The sequence below is a fragment of the Chrysochloris asiatica genome, unplaced genomic scaffold (assembly GCF_000296735.1).
Source record: "Chrysochloris asiatica unplaced genomic scaffold, ChrAsi1.0 scaffold00092, whole genome shotgun sequence".
Classification (NCBI taxonomy): Eukaryota; Metazoa; Chordata; class Mammalia; order Afrosoricida; family Chrysochloridae; genus Chrysochloris; species Chrysochloris asiatica.
In genome coordinates, this window is record NW_006408610.1 from 4,854,047 (window position 1) to 4,868,907 (window position 14,861).

Genomic DNA, 14,861 nt, shown 5'->3' on the forward strand with positions numbered 1-14,861 from the left:
GAATGAATGTAAAACTAATGTTCTCCCATGTAAACTATCACATAATTCACAATAAAAGATTAAAAAAAAAAAAAAATACCATGGCTTGGGTCAGGCGCACCTCAGTCCTCACAGTGACATCTTTGCTTTTTAACACTTTAAAGAGGTCTTTTGTAGCAAATTTGCCCAGTGCCGTGTCTTTTGATTTCTTAAATGCTGCTTCATTGGGTGTTGATTGTGGATCCAAGTAAAATGAAATCCTTGACAGCAGCAATATTTTCTTTGTTTATCATGATGTTGCTCATTGGTCCAGTTGTGAGGATTTTTATTTTCTTTACATTGAAGTATAGTCCATACTGAAGGCTGTAGTCTGTGATCTTCATCAGTAAGGATTTCAAGTTCTCTTCACTTTCAGCAAATAACGTTGTATCATCTGCATATCGCAAGTTGTTAGTGAGTCGTCTTTCAACCCTGATGCCGTGTTCTTCTTCACATATTGCAGCTTCTCAGATTATTTGATCAACATACAGAATACTTAAGTGTGGTGAGGGAATAGAACCCTGATACTCACCTTGCCTGATTTCAAACCACGTAGTATCCCCTTGTTCTGTTAGAATTTGCCTCTTGGTTTATGAACAGGTTTCCCATGAGCAGATAAAGTGTTCTAGAACTCCCATGCTGTGCAGTGTTATCCATAATTCATTGTGATCCACACAGTCCAATGTCTTTGCATAGTCAGTAAAACAAAATTCAACATCTCTCTGATACTTTCTCTGCTTGCAACCAAGATTCATCTAACATTAGCTATAATATTCCTAATTCTATATCTTCTTTTGAATCTGGCTTGAATTTTTGGCATCTTCCTGTTGATGTACTGCTTAAACCATTTTTGAATTATCTTTAGTAAAAATTTAATTGCATGTGATATTAATGATGTTGTTCAGTCATTTCCATATTTGTTGAATCACCTTTCTTTGGAATGGGCACAGATATGAATCTCTTACAGTCAGTTGGCCAGGTAGCTGCCTTCCCAATTTCTTGACATAGACTAGCAAGTGCTTCCAGCGCTGCATCGATTTGTTAAACAAACATCCCACTTACTATTCCATCAATTCCTGGAGTCATGTTTTTCACCAGTGCCTTCATTGAACCTCTTCTTCAGTACCATCAATTCTTGATCCTATGCTACCTTTTGAATATTGACTGATTTTATCGGTACAGTGACTGTGCATTCCTTCTATCATCTTTTGATACTTCCTGCATTGTTACATTTTTGCCTGTAGAATCCTTCATGACTGAAGTTCGAGGCTTTAATTTTTTTTTCTTCAGTTCTTTGAGCTTGAGAAACGCTTGAGCGTGTTATTGCTTTTTGGTTTTCTAACCCCAGGTTTTTGCACATTTCATTGTACTACTTTACTGTCTTCTAGAACCACTCTTCGAAATCTTCTGTTATACTCTTTTTATTTAACCATTTCTTCTGTTTCTTTATTTATAATAAAGTCCTGCAACTCATCTGATATCCAGCCTTGAGTGTTCACTGAGTCATATCTAATTTTGAGACGGTCGTGAAATTCTGGTGGGATAGACTCAAGGTCATAGTTTGGCTTTCGTGGACTTGCTTACATTTTCTTCAGCTTCAACTTAAAATTGCATATGAGCAATTGATTGAGTTCTGGTGTGGCGCTATAGGACGGCGCTAGACTGCTAATCACAAGGTTGGCGGTTCAAACCCACCAGCTGCTCCTTGGAAACCTTATACAGGGTCACTATGAATCTGAATTGACTTGATGACACTTAACAACAACAATTGATGGTGTGTTCTACAGTGGGCCCCTGGCTTTGTGCTGACTGATGATGCTGAGCTTTTCCATAGTCTCTCTCCAGAGATATAGTCTATTTGATTCCTGTGTATTTCATCCAGTGAGGTCCAGGTGTAAAGTTGCCATTTATTCTGTTGAAAAAAGATATTTCCAATGAAGAAGTTGTTTTTGCAAAATTCTAGTTGGTTTTGCAAAATTCTATCCTGTAATCTCTACTTTCATGTCTATTACCATGGCCAATTTATGATTCTTTGTTTCTAACTTTTGCATTACAGTCACCAATAATTATCATTGTATCTTGATTGCATGTTTGATCAATTTCAAACTGCAGAAGTTTGGGAAAATCATGAATTTATGCATCTTTGGCATTCGTGATTGGTGCATAAATTTGAATACTAGTCAGATTTACGTACCAACCACTAATGCTTTCTTTGCGGGCGATTAGATGTTATCCTATCACTGACAACATTGCATTTCACGATAGATCTTGGAATGTTCTTTTTGACAATGACTACAGTACTGTTCCTCTTCAACTTGTCATTCCTGGCATGGTAAACCATATGATTTTCTGATTCAGAATGACATAAAGGGTAATTAAATACAATCGCAAGTCCTGACTAACTCTAATTGCTATTGATTTGGAGTTAGTGATTTCTAAGCAGCACTTTCAGGAGTGGAAACAGGTTGTGTTTCCATAGGTCTAGCTGCTTCAGTAAGTGGGATTCATTGGTTCCAGAGGAATCTCTCTCACACTGTCTGTAGCAGATATGAAATGGTAATCCAGATGGGCAGAGGATGGCAGCTGCAGGCAGGAGGCTGTTCAGAGGAAGTAACTGTTTAGGGGTTTACCAGGTTCTTACGGTGCACTGTACTACCTCCTGGTGGAGACAGTGGGGCAGGTGGCCGTATTTTACGGTGCACTGTACTACCTCCTGGTGGAGACAGTGGGGCAGGTGGCCGTATCTTGGTTTTACAGATGCTGACCTTGGAATAAAATTCAATCCTAAAACATATTCTCAGATGAGAATACCGTGGACAGATGCCATGAGGCATTTCAATCTTTCCCTCGTCCTCTGTCCCCTGACACCTGGCTAGAAACAGCTGAGTGCTAAATGTCTTATCTTCCGGGTTATGGATAGTTGAATCTGGTGAAGTCCAGGAACACTTGATTTTTTTGTATAAGTTTAGAAATTTGCCGTTAGGATCATAGTCTTAAGTCAACTCCCCATTGGAGTTGCAGGAAAAACTGCTTTGCATTTAGAATGGCATATGTTGTATGTGTTGATTCTCAAAACTTTCCTTAAACTCTCGCATTTTACTTCCTCAGTGGTTCCAAGATGGGGTAAGGGACAGTCACCTGATATTTATAGACAGTGATTTGGAAAATCTGCAAGGTGGTTGTAGTTGAAGAGAAATTCAGGGCACATGCATGACCTCTTTGTTGAAAGAAATTGCTGAGAATCTGCCTCATTTGTAGTTTTAACAGAATCAATCTTGTTGATTTAGTTGAATCCGTTATGAGTCATAGAGACCCTGTGTAGGATTTCCAAGGAGCGGCTAATGGGTTTGAACAGCAGTTAGCAGTCCAGTGCTTATCCTACAGTGGCATACCTTGTTGTTGTTGTTGTTGTTAAGTGCCTTCGAGTCGGAGCCGACCCATAGCGACCCTGTACAGGGTTTCCGAGGGTGTAAATCCTTACGGGAGTAGAAAGCCTCGTCTTTCTCCCGCGGAGCGACTGGTAGTTTCGAACCGCTGACCTTAAGGTTCGCAGCCCGATTCGTAACCACTATGCTACCAGAGCTCCTTAGGACAACGTAATTCAGACTGTACAAATCTATACGTATATGCTTTTAAATACTTACCACGCAGCCCTTTTCTTGCCCGTCTGTGTTTTGGTGCCATTCAGAACCTCTCTGGGGTGTTGTTTGGATTCCGTATTGTAGTTGAATGAAGGACTTTGACTAGCCAGGAACTAGACATCATCTTTCACATTCGCCAGTCTTCAGTGGCCTGTGGCGTGCAAAAGCAGAGGCGTCTGAAGGCGTCAGAGGAAGGGGCATGTGTGTGGGAATAGATCTGAGGTGACCGAGCTTTCTGTTCAGCCTGCAGATCCCCATCAAGAAAAGCCTTTTGAGGTTGCTAGTCTCTACATGTAGAGGGGAAGGGCCTGCATTTGAAGTAGGGATTTCTCATGTGAAGGAGGGGTGTTTTTCTCTCTCTCTGAGGCACCGTGTAAACAAAAAGATACTATTACTGTTTAGGGTTCCATTTCTTAGGTAATTGTCAGGTAACTCTAGCAGATTCATGAAGTAGAAGGTGGAGCTGGGGTCTCCCTGGGGATCAGCTTAGAGACCTGTGGGGAGGGCATTCGTTTCCCAGTGGTGGCAGTCTTCAGAGACCATGCCTTCCAGAGATGCGACACCTGAATTAAGGATCATTTGTTTGTATTCCTGTAATTCTAACCCTTATGCTTCTTACTCCCTGCCACAACTTGAGAAGTCTTTGAAAACATGATAGTAATATCTTGAAGGTGCTAGGAGAGTTTGAAAATCAACACCAGCCCGAAGAGCCCTACTTACTCTTCTTGTCTCTTCGGGTGCTCCACTGACCTTTCTTACTAAGAACAACTGACAATACCACACACTTAATGCGCTCAGGGTACTCTGTTCGCTGCCACGGTGGTGTGTCGTAGAGTCGGTTCCGACTCATAGCGACCCTGTACAGGGTTTCCGAGGATATAACTCTTTACGGGAGCAGAAAGCCTCATCTTTCTCCCATGGAACAGCTGGTAGTTTTGAACTGCTGACCTTGAGGTTAGCAGCCCAGTTCGAAACCACTACACTACCAGAGCTCCTTACTCACTTGCCATAGTTGATGCTTTTTCTCTTTTACTCTTCCTAACTCTGAGGAAATGCTGTTTTTGTGCCCACTTTACAGGTGAGAAAATTAAGGCTTGAGGGATTGAAATGACTAGCCTGATCAGACAGAGCCCACCAGTAGAGCCAGGACTCTGGCCGGTTTCCTTCAACATATAAGATAAAAGGCCATGGATTTGGTTAGAAGAAGTAGATTCGGATCCTGGCCTTGCATTAAACTTACTGTGACCCTGAGCAGCTGCTGCTTTCCCCAGGCCTCGGTTTCCCCAGTGGCATGCTGGAGCAGGATACAGCTGATGATCTAAAAGAGCTCTGGTAGTGTAATGGTTACGAGTTGGGCTGCTAACTGCAAGGTCAGCAGTTCGAAACTACCAGCCGTTCCACAGGAGAACGATGAGGCTTTCTGCTCCCTTAAAGATTTACAGCCTCGGAAACCCTGTACAGGGTTGCTATGAGTCAGAATCAACTCCACAGCACACAGCCACCACCACCATATGGCCCTCAGAGTCTGGTGTGCTGAAAAGCATTCGGTATACAGATGAGAGGTTGGGCTACTGAAGGGGATGAGTCCCAGGCTTACTTTTCTAGTGATGGTGATCAGCAGCTTCTCAACTTGGAGAACATCACGTCTGTGCCTTGCTAGTCTCTACTCATCTTCCTGCCTTATGGGACACTTCTGACCACAGACAACAGTGCCAAGAAAGGTATTAGGGCACGGATCTCACATGATTGAATTCATCTGCAATGTGGCCTTTAAGTTTTTATTGTGAATTATGTGATAGTTTACATGGAAGAACATTAGCTTTACATTCATCCTATCGTATTGTGAGTGGTAGACTTTTACAAAGTACTCCAGCTATCAGTGTGCACCTGTGTTGGAGAGTCTCCGTCTTGGAGGAAACCTCAGTATCTGCTCCACAGTGGTTTTACATTCAGGGAAGAGAAGCCAGCACAAGGCCCAGGTGGCTCTAGTCTCCACAACCAGCTGTGAATCTACACTGTATGGGGAAGGCTTATTGAACCAAAAGCCAACCTCCTTCTTGCTTCCCTCTTGACCGGTCTCATATACCTTCCTGGGCTCAGACCTTGTTAAGTGCTGTCGAGTTGGTTCCAACTCATAGCGACCCTGTAAAGGGTTTCTGAGGAATGGCTGGTGAATATGAAACACCGACCTTGAGGTCCAGTGCCTTATCCCACAGTGCCACACCAGGACTCCAGGCTTAGACCTTGGGTAAAACATGTAAATCTTGACTCTCCCTCTGCCTTCAGCTAAGTGTTTATTTTGGCTATAGCCAAGGTGATGTGTCTCTGGGATTGGATAGTTGCACAAAGGAGGCAAAGACCCAATGTTTGTAGTAGAATCAGCACATTTACTTGGAAACATTCTACTTGTTGACAATGATGGAGTTTCTCTAATAATGAGTCCCTAGGTTATGAGTTTGCTTTGAAGGTGAGCACCAAATATGTAGTCTATGGAAGAGACCCCCTCCTTGGACTCCTTTTCCGGCCCTGTTAACATCAGCTTCATATTTGAATGTGCCTCCGTTTTCTTAGTGGATGCTTTGTACAGCCACTGGCCTGCCAGAGAAGCTAGATGCTTTGCTCAATGAGCAGGTGGTGCTGTGAGGCTACTGAGGAGCATGGCTTTATCCTTAGCCAAAGGCTCAGATTGCCCTGATGGGTTAAGGTGCCATTGGGTGACTAAGACCCTACATTGGAATTCACCAGGATACCAGAAGGATACTCATGAGTGGGTGATTTGAACATGTGGTTCACAAGGCCAGAGAGTGTTCATCTTCAAGTGGGCCAGTAATCTCTTGCAAGGGTCTCTCTGCTATATTCTCCATTTCTGCCCCTCATTCTTGTCACTCAGGTTGTGACCCTGAGAGATAAAGGGAAGAAGTAGTACGTGTGCTCTCTCCTTCATGGAGTGAAGGTGTGGTCCCATCCCATAGGCCTGCCTTCAGGCCAGCAGAACCTGCTACGCTGCCAATTGTTAAATGTCAAGCTCCTAGGGGGTGAGGCTCTGAGCTCAGCCCATTATAATCAATATAATCTGCTAGTATCTGACCAAATTAAACCTATTAGAGTCACATTGACTTTTTATTTCAGAAATATACAGAGGGAACATCATAATCAGCATCTTTTTGAATTCTTAGGGCTGATAATGTCTGAGCCTTTTCCTGCCCTAATTTATAGGTTGGGTTTTGACCCCTGAGTGCCAACCATGTACTAGATTGTTACAGAGTTGTAATTTAATCCTCACGACACTTCTGTGAAGTATGTGGCTATTATTCTCATTTTATAGCAGTGAAAATGGAAATTCAAAGGATTTAGATTGCTCAGTTGGTGAGTGATAGAGCCTTTAATGAGCCTCGTTTTCTCTGACTTCAAGTCCAAAGTTCTGTACATTACACTGGAGTAGTTATACAGCCCGAGGTCATTATAATTAGCCCTCCCTTTGGCATAGGGTGTTCTCATCTATCTACAAGAAAAGATAACTCCTGGGCAATTCGCTATGCGATGGTCAGTGGACCCATATTGTATATTTGGATATTTGTGGCTCCTGTTGCAGTTTGATTTCTTTTCTCTTATTGTAGAGATTTACAAAACCATGACCTCTGTAGTGAGACAGAATTTGGATTCTAGGTTTACCATTTACTAGCAGTTTAGATTTTATATACTATTGCCACACTTGAGTTTTCTCATCTCTGGAAAGGAAAGGATGGTTGTCTCGCTAGATAATGTATTCTCTCTTGCTGCATAGTAAGTAGCCCCAGCTTGGTGCTTTAAAACAGTTCCTGTGGGTTAGGAGTGAGGGAGCAGCTTGCTCGGACTCTGAGTCTCTCATGAGATTTATTTCCATCGTGCAGCCGGTTGAAGCTGCAGTCACCTGAAGAACTTGCTTCTGGAGGGCTTACTCACACGGCTGTAGGCAGGAGGCCTCCACTCCTCATCACATGGGTCCCCTCTGTAGGCTGTTTGAGGCAGCAACACAGCTGGCCTCTCCCAGAGCAAGCCATCCAAGAGAGACAGCCAGGGGAAAGCCTTGGTTCCTTTGGGGAACTGGGTCTCCAAAGTCCACACCTTTACTTCTGCTTTATTTGTTAGAAGATGCAGGAAATCGTAAAAGTCAACCACAGGTAGACTCTGAGTTCTAAGTTCTAACTGTTTTATTGTAAATTGTGTGATCATTTACGTGGGAGAACATTAGCTTTACATTCATCCTATCGTATATATTGTTACATTGCCATGGTTACAATCCCCTCCATGCATCATCAACCAACCAAAGGGTATACCCCGCAAGCCTGTCCCCTGGTCGTCAGTACACAGCCCCTCTCCCTCTCTGGGTCTGGAGTTCCAGCGACTCCATCTCTCCACGTCATCGTCTCTGCCTCCATCTCTGGGGTTACTGCTTCTCTGGACAGGGTCCCGCACTCCACTTTTCTCCCTTGATGGTCCCAGGGACCTCTGCTCCTGACCTGCAAAGTCAACCACTCCCCTCCTTTTGCTACAAATGTCTACCTTTACATTTCCAACCCTCACAGTCAGTCCTGATAGCAATTATTCATTATTGTACTACAAGAGACCTATCCCCATCTCCTTTCATCAGCCCCGCCCAGACAGATTGGATTATTACTCAGTGGAGACTCTGCCTTTCTCCGTGCCCTCTAGATCTAGGCTCCCTCTTGAAAGCTTGTAAGCCAATCAGTTCTTGCCTTTGTAAGCCACCACACCCCCATTTAGGATAGCCAATGTCCAAGTTGCCCATCCTTGTCTACCCTGTATATTGAGGGTGTGGGAATGATCCTCGCTGTAAAGATTTGTTCCCTCTTTTGAGCTACTGCATCCATAGGTGTAGGTCAAGTTAATCAAATTGTATCAGATTACTCTTTTTTTCCTCTTCTTTCTTCTTCTAGTTGAGCTCTGATCACCCAGCCATTGAAACCAGGTCAAGTGGGTATTATCTGCAAGTGTGGGTGTTCTTGTGCATATACCCTCTCTTCTTATCAGCTGGATGCCTCATTCTCCACTCTAGTCCTCTGTGGCTATGTCACTGACTCTGGGCCCAGTAGTCCCCAGGTCTTGCCACACTGCTGGCCAACCAGGTCTCTTTGTGGGCTCACAGGAGTCTGTTGAACATAGTTGAACTTAGCTCGCAGCTTCATTGCTGTTTTTCCCTCACTTCCCCTTATCAGTGACCAATGTGGTCACTAGTCAGAGCATGTGTCTGCTCGTGTATTCCCATTGAATCTTAGTCTTGGAAGGGGGTTTGCCCTGAGGGGACCTGACCGCTTGCCTTGATTTCTCCTGCCTGAGCAACTTGCTTGTTCTTGTAGTAATCAATCGGACTACCATTATTGTTTTGTATTTTTCCTATCGGTTTTTCTTTCAAGAAGTATCTTCTGTTCCTCTAGCTGCTCCAGGCTGGTCTGCTTGTCCTTTCAAGTGGAGATTTCCAACCTCAGAAGATTTTGGATGGGGTTCAGGATAAGGGGCAGACTCTTGAGGGATCACAGCGTCCATGTGCTCTGAGAGCTTGGTCTCCTTATTGTGTGGCTACTGCCCTGCATGGCAGCTAGTAGGACAGGAGCAGACTTTCTGATTGAGCAAGAAGTGAAAAACTTTTTCATTTGACCTCAAGGCTAAAGTGATAGTTGTAATAATCACTTGCTTTAGGGCTAGAGTGTTGTAGTTTAGATTTATTTTCTCTCTCCTGTGGTCTTGCCAGTACATTCGTGGTGAGTCTTCCATTCTAAGGGTGAAATGTTGTTAGGTGCCATTAAGTCTTCTTCCAATCCTGATGCCACGTTCTTCTTGATATAATCCAGTTTCTTGCATTATTTTCCCAGGATACAGATTGAATAAGTATGATGAAAGGATACAGCCCTGACGCATACCTTTCCTGACTTTAAACCGTTCAGTATCCTCTTGTTCTGTTTGGTCTATGTACAGGTTTCTTATGAGCACAATTAAGTGTTCTGGAATACCCATTCTTTGCAATGTTATTCTTAACTTGTTACGATCCACTTAGTTGAAAGCTTTTGCATAGTCTAGTCAATAAAGCATAGGTAAGCATCTTTCTGATATTCTCTTCTTTCAGCCAAGATCTTTCTGACATCAGCAGTGATATCCCTCATTCCATGTCCTCATCTGAATCCAGCTTGAACCTCTAACAGTTCCTTGTTGAAATACTGTTACAGCTGTTTTTTAATTATCTTCAGCAAAATGTTACTTACATGTGATATTAATGATATTGTTTGATGATTTCTGCACTCCATTGAGTCACCTCTCTTTGGAATGGGCACAAATATGGATCTCTTTCATTCAGTTGGCCAGGGAGTTGTCTTCCACATTTCTTAGCATAGATGAGTGACTGCTTCCCGTGCTGCCTCAGTTTGTTGAACGATTTCTATTCAGATCCCATCCCTTCTCAGAGCTTTCTTTACCAGTACCTTCAGTGCACCTTGAACTTCTTCCTTCAGTGTCATTGGTTCTTGATCATATGCTACTCTTGAAATGATTCAATATAGGCCATTTATTTTTGGCAGAGTAACTGTGTATTCCTCCCACCTTCTTTGATGCTTTCTGTATAATTCAATATTTTGCTCAAAAAATCCTTCAGTATGGCAACCTAAGACTTGAGTTTTTCCTTCAGTTCTTTCCGCTTCAGAAATGCTGAGCATGTTCTTCCCTTTTGGTTTTCTAACCCTAAGTCATTGCACATTTCAATATAATATTTGACTTTGTCTTTTTGAGCTTTCCTTTGAAATTTTCTGTTCAACTCTTTTACCTTCTCATTTCTTCCATTTGTTGTAGCACCCCTATATTGGAGAGCTAGTTTCAGAGTCTCTCTGACATCCATTTTGGTCTTTTCATTCTTTCTTGTCTTCTTAATGACCTTTTGCTTTCTACCTGTTCTTGATGTCATCCCACAGCTCTTCTGGTCTTCAGTCATTAGTGTCTAATGCATCAAATTTGTTCTTGAGATGGTGTCTAAATATAGGTGGGATATGTTCAAGATCATGTTTTGGCTTTCATGGACTTGTTTTAATTTTCTTCAGCTTCAGCCTGAACTTGCATATAGTTCTATAGTCTTCTTCCACTGACTTGTTTAGGCTGATGATATGGAGCTTTTCCTCTGTCTCTTTTTACATATGTAGTCAGTTTGATTTCTGTGTATTTCATCTGGTGAGGTCCACATGTATAGTAGTCTTTTATGTTGTTTAAAAAAGGTATTTGCAATGAAGAAGTAGTCATTGGTCTTATGAAATTCTATCTTGCAATCTCTAGTATGATTTCTATCCCCATGGCCATAATTTCCAACTACTGATCCTTTTACTATGTCTAGCCTTTGCATTCCAATCACCAAAAGTAATTATCCAATTCCAATCCAAAAGTAATTATCAATAAATTTTGATTGCATGTTTGATCAATTTCTCACTGGAGAAGTTAGTAGAATTCTTCAATTTCATCATCACTAGGTTTTGGTGTTGGTGTGTAAATTTGAATAATAGTGGTATTGACTGGTCTTCCTTGTAGGCATATGGGTATTATCCTATCACAGACAGCTTTGTCTTGAAATGTTCTTTTTTATTTTGAGCATGATATCATTCCTTTTGAATTTGTCATTCCTAGTATAGTTAACATATGATTTTCAAATTTAAAATGATCCAATACCAGTCAATTTCAGCTTACTTGTGCCTAGGATTCTGATTTTTATGCATTTCATTTCATTTTTTGACAAGTTCCAATTTTCCTTCCTTGATTCACACTTTGCACATTAATGATATGTTCTGATCATTAATGGATGTTTACAGCTGTTTCTCCTCATTTTGAGTTGTGCTCTATCAGCAGATGAGGGTCCCTGAAGCTTATTCCATCCTGTGTCATAAGGTCAACTCTACTTTGAGGAGGCAGCTCTTCCTTAGTTGTAGTTTGAGTGCTTTTCCAACCCGAGGGGCTCATCTTCCGGCACTCTATCTGACACTGTTCTGATCCTGTTTATGTTTTTAATCTTCTAGCAACAATGTTGTGCTGCTATTCATAAGGTTTTCAGTGAGTAAACGTTCAGAAGGAGTCTGTCTGACCTTCTTGTCTGTCTTCTTCTGGAAGTTCTGCTGACACCTGTCCACCATGGCTGACCCTGCTGGTATTTAGAATACTGATGGCATAGCTTCCAGCATCACAGCAATGCACAACACCACAGTACGGCCAGCTGCCAGGCGAGTGAGTGGTAGCATGGTCAGGCTTTACTCTTTTCAGTCCATCAGGTTGAGGGGGGATTCCTAGGTTTCATTGGGTATTCTCTGCTAAGATAAGGAGGATATAGTGGGAGATAGACCTAACCATTGAAAACCCATTCTTGTAAGCTCACACTGTAAACATGGCCAACAAAGTGAAGTGGGGTTAGCTAGACTCCTGTATGTGTCTCAGAGGCCATGTTCTCATCTATAAATAGAAGCCTCTATAGGATTCCAGAGTGTACTGGCTCTGCAGGATAAGCACTGGACTTCAAACCATAAGATCGGCAGTTTGAGCCCACCAGCTGGTCCCTGGGAGCAAGATGAGGCTTTCTGCCTCTGCAAAGATTTATAGCCTTGGAAACCCTGTACAGGGTCGCTGTGAGTGGGAACCGCCTCATTGGCACTTAACAGCCACATAAAATACCAAAGTGGAGCCCTGGTGGCATTGTAGGGAGCACCGAACTGCTCACCAGAAGGTTGGCAGTTCTCCATGGGAGAAAAATGAGGCTTTTGGCTCCTGAAAAGAGTTACAGCTTTGCAAACCCTGTACAGAGTTGCTATGAGTCAGACTGAACAGTGGCATGGACATGTAATACCAAAAATCGATGAACGAAAAGGGTAAGTAAGTACTGTTCTCCTAAACTTCAAGGGAGGAAACCACCCTCACCCCTGGCTTAAAGTCTAGGTCCTTTCAGAACAGTGAACTAGGGTTTGTGGAGCTGTGTGCTAACTCAACTTTTAGCCTATTAGGTGGTTCTAATGTTTAATCTTGGAGTTCTGGTGTGGCACTGTAGTATCAGCACTGGACTTGGAACCACAAGGTCAGCAGTTCAAACCCACCACTTGCTCCTTGGAAACCCTATACAGGGTCGCTATGAGTCAGAATCAACTCAACGGCACTTCACAGTAACAACAATGTTTAATCATGGGATGAGTCCCTAAAGTAGAAGGTGACAGTTTTAAATTCGTACAACTACTGGAACTGGTCCAGTAACTGGGTCAGAATGAATGTTCTCTTTGGGGCAGAAGAGCTTGACAATGGAAAAAATACCACATGTAAGCTGATGACTTCTAAATGTATCTATTCACCTTGGTCTACCCACTGGTCAGCTTCACTTGGATGTTACGTTAACTGTTTCAAGCTTAACATGTTCTAAACCGAACTCCTGGTTTTGACCATCACCACTACCCCAACCACAAACAAAACCAAAGCAACAAACTACCCCTTCTCCTTGTTGTCATTGGTGACTTCACTTCCGAAGTTACCGAGGCCAAAAACCTTGGATTGTTCTTGCACCTTTTTTTCTCTCACATCTCATTTCCAATCCATTGGCAAATACATCAACTCAGCCTTCGGAATGTATCCAAAATCTCCTTGCTTTATCACCTTCTCTGCTGCTACTTTGTTGTTGTTAGGTGCCATCGAGTCGGTACTGACTCATAACTACCTTATGCACAGCAGAATGAAACACTACCCGACCCTGGGCCAACTTCACTATTGTTGTCATGCTTGAGTCCATCGATGCTGCCACTTGGCCAACCCTTCTTGTTGGGGGTCTCCTCCTTTTTCTCTGACCCTCCACCTTACCAGACATGATCTCCTTTTCCAGAGACTGGGCCCTCCTGACAACTACTGCTACTACTAGGGTCCAAATCACCATCACCCTTCCAACTGCTCTCTGATGTATTTGGCATGTAGTGGGTGCTTACCACATACTTGTCAAATGAATGAAACACAGCAAGAGGCGACATGTAATGGCTTTGTTGCTCGCTGCGTGCCCTTGCTCATCCAAGGTGCTGTTGAAGTTAGTGTGTGGTCACAAAGCTTGTCCTTTTGAGATACTCAGATGGTCACTGATAATGGATTGCCTGCAGAAAGCTCTGAGGAAAGGTTGACCAGCCAGACATTAGGTCTAAGAAGTGAACTGAGTGACTGGAAAACATTTGGCTTGGGTGTATCAAAGTGAAGCCAGTCTGACCCACTCCCTTCTTATGGAGTAAAGTGTTTTACCTGGGAAAAATACACAGAGGCGATTTCCTGTCTAGGAAACACCTCCCACTGAGTGGTGCCAAGCAGACCTCAGTGTGGCAGTGACTGGTTGTAGACAGTTTGAGTTACAGCTTTGCAAACCCTGAACAGGGTTGCTATGAGTCAGACTAAACTCAGCGGCATGGACTGAGTTTTTGTTTGAGGTGTTGTCCATTCTACCAGGACCTTGGATTATTTTTAAGCCATGGAATGAACACCAAGTCAGTCAAACAGGGGCAGATGGAATCAGCCCATGATACATGTAATTGTACAAGTTTTGATAGTCACAAAATGAATGTCTTGACATCTTTATTCATCTGTTCAAGACTCTGGGAGGTCAACAGGGACAAGGATTATCTCCATTTTATAGTGGGAGTAGAACTGAAGCACAAAATAATGAAAGAGCCAGCAAAACTGGAATTTGGACCAAGCACAGTGCCATACATCTAACCTTCCTTGAGTTTTATTGCTTTCAGGCTGTTGTAACTGGTGAGGCATTGGTAGAAAATACAGTTAAGATAAAAGAAGACTAAATTCAAAGAATTTGTCCCTATTTCAGTCTTCCTGGAGTGTTGCAAGGGACTTTCGACCTCAGGTGCTGTTGATGTCTTTGTAGGTGACCCCTAAAAGCAGAGAAGACGAGCATCCTCCAGCAGGTCTAGGCATTGCTCTAAGATGTAGTTTATTGAGATGGTTGCTAATCAGGTTTGTGAGGCAAATCCTTCAGCTGTTAATCTAATCCCTTGGGAAACTGTTTGAATTCCCTGTTCATTCTTTTGCCTTGTGAAGACCACATTGCTGGATTTTCTCTTTCTTGGGAGAGCCTTTGTAATCAATTGAGGAATATTCATAACAAAGACGCATCAAGTAGCTTCTCATTTGTTGTTTTTTACCTACCTTGCAATAAGA

General features: G+C 42.7%; 1 protein-coding gene across 1 annotated transcript in view; it reads left to right on the forward strand.

Annotated features, from left to right (window-relative positions):
* The window catches only part of NPTN (neuroplastin), a 46,157-nt gene that overhangs the window by 18,023 nt on the left and 13,273 nt on the right, over positions 1-14,861 (forward strand). The gene's annotated exons all lie outside the window — the stretch shown is intronic.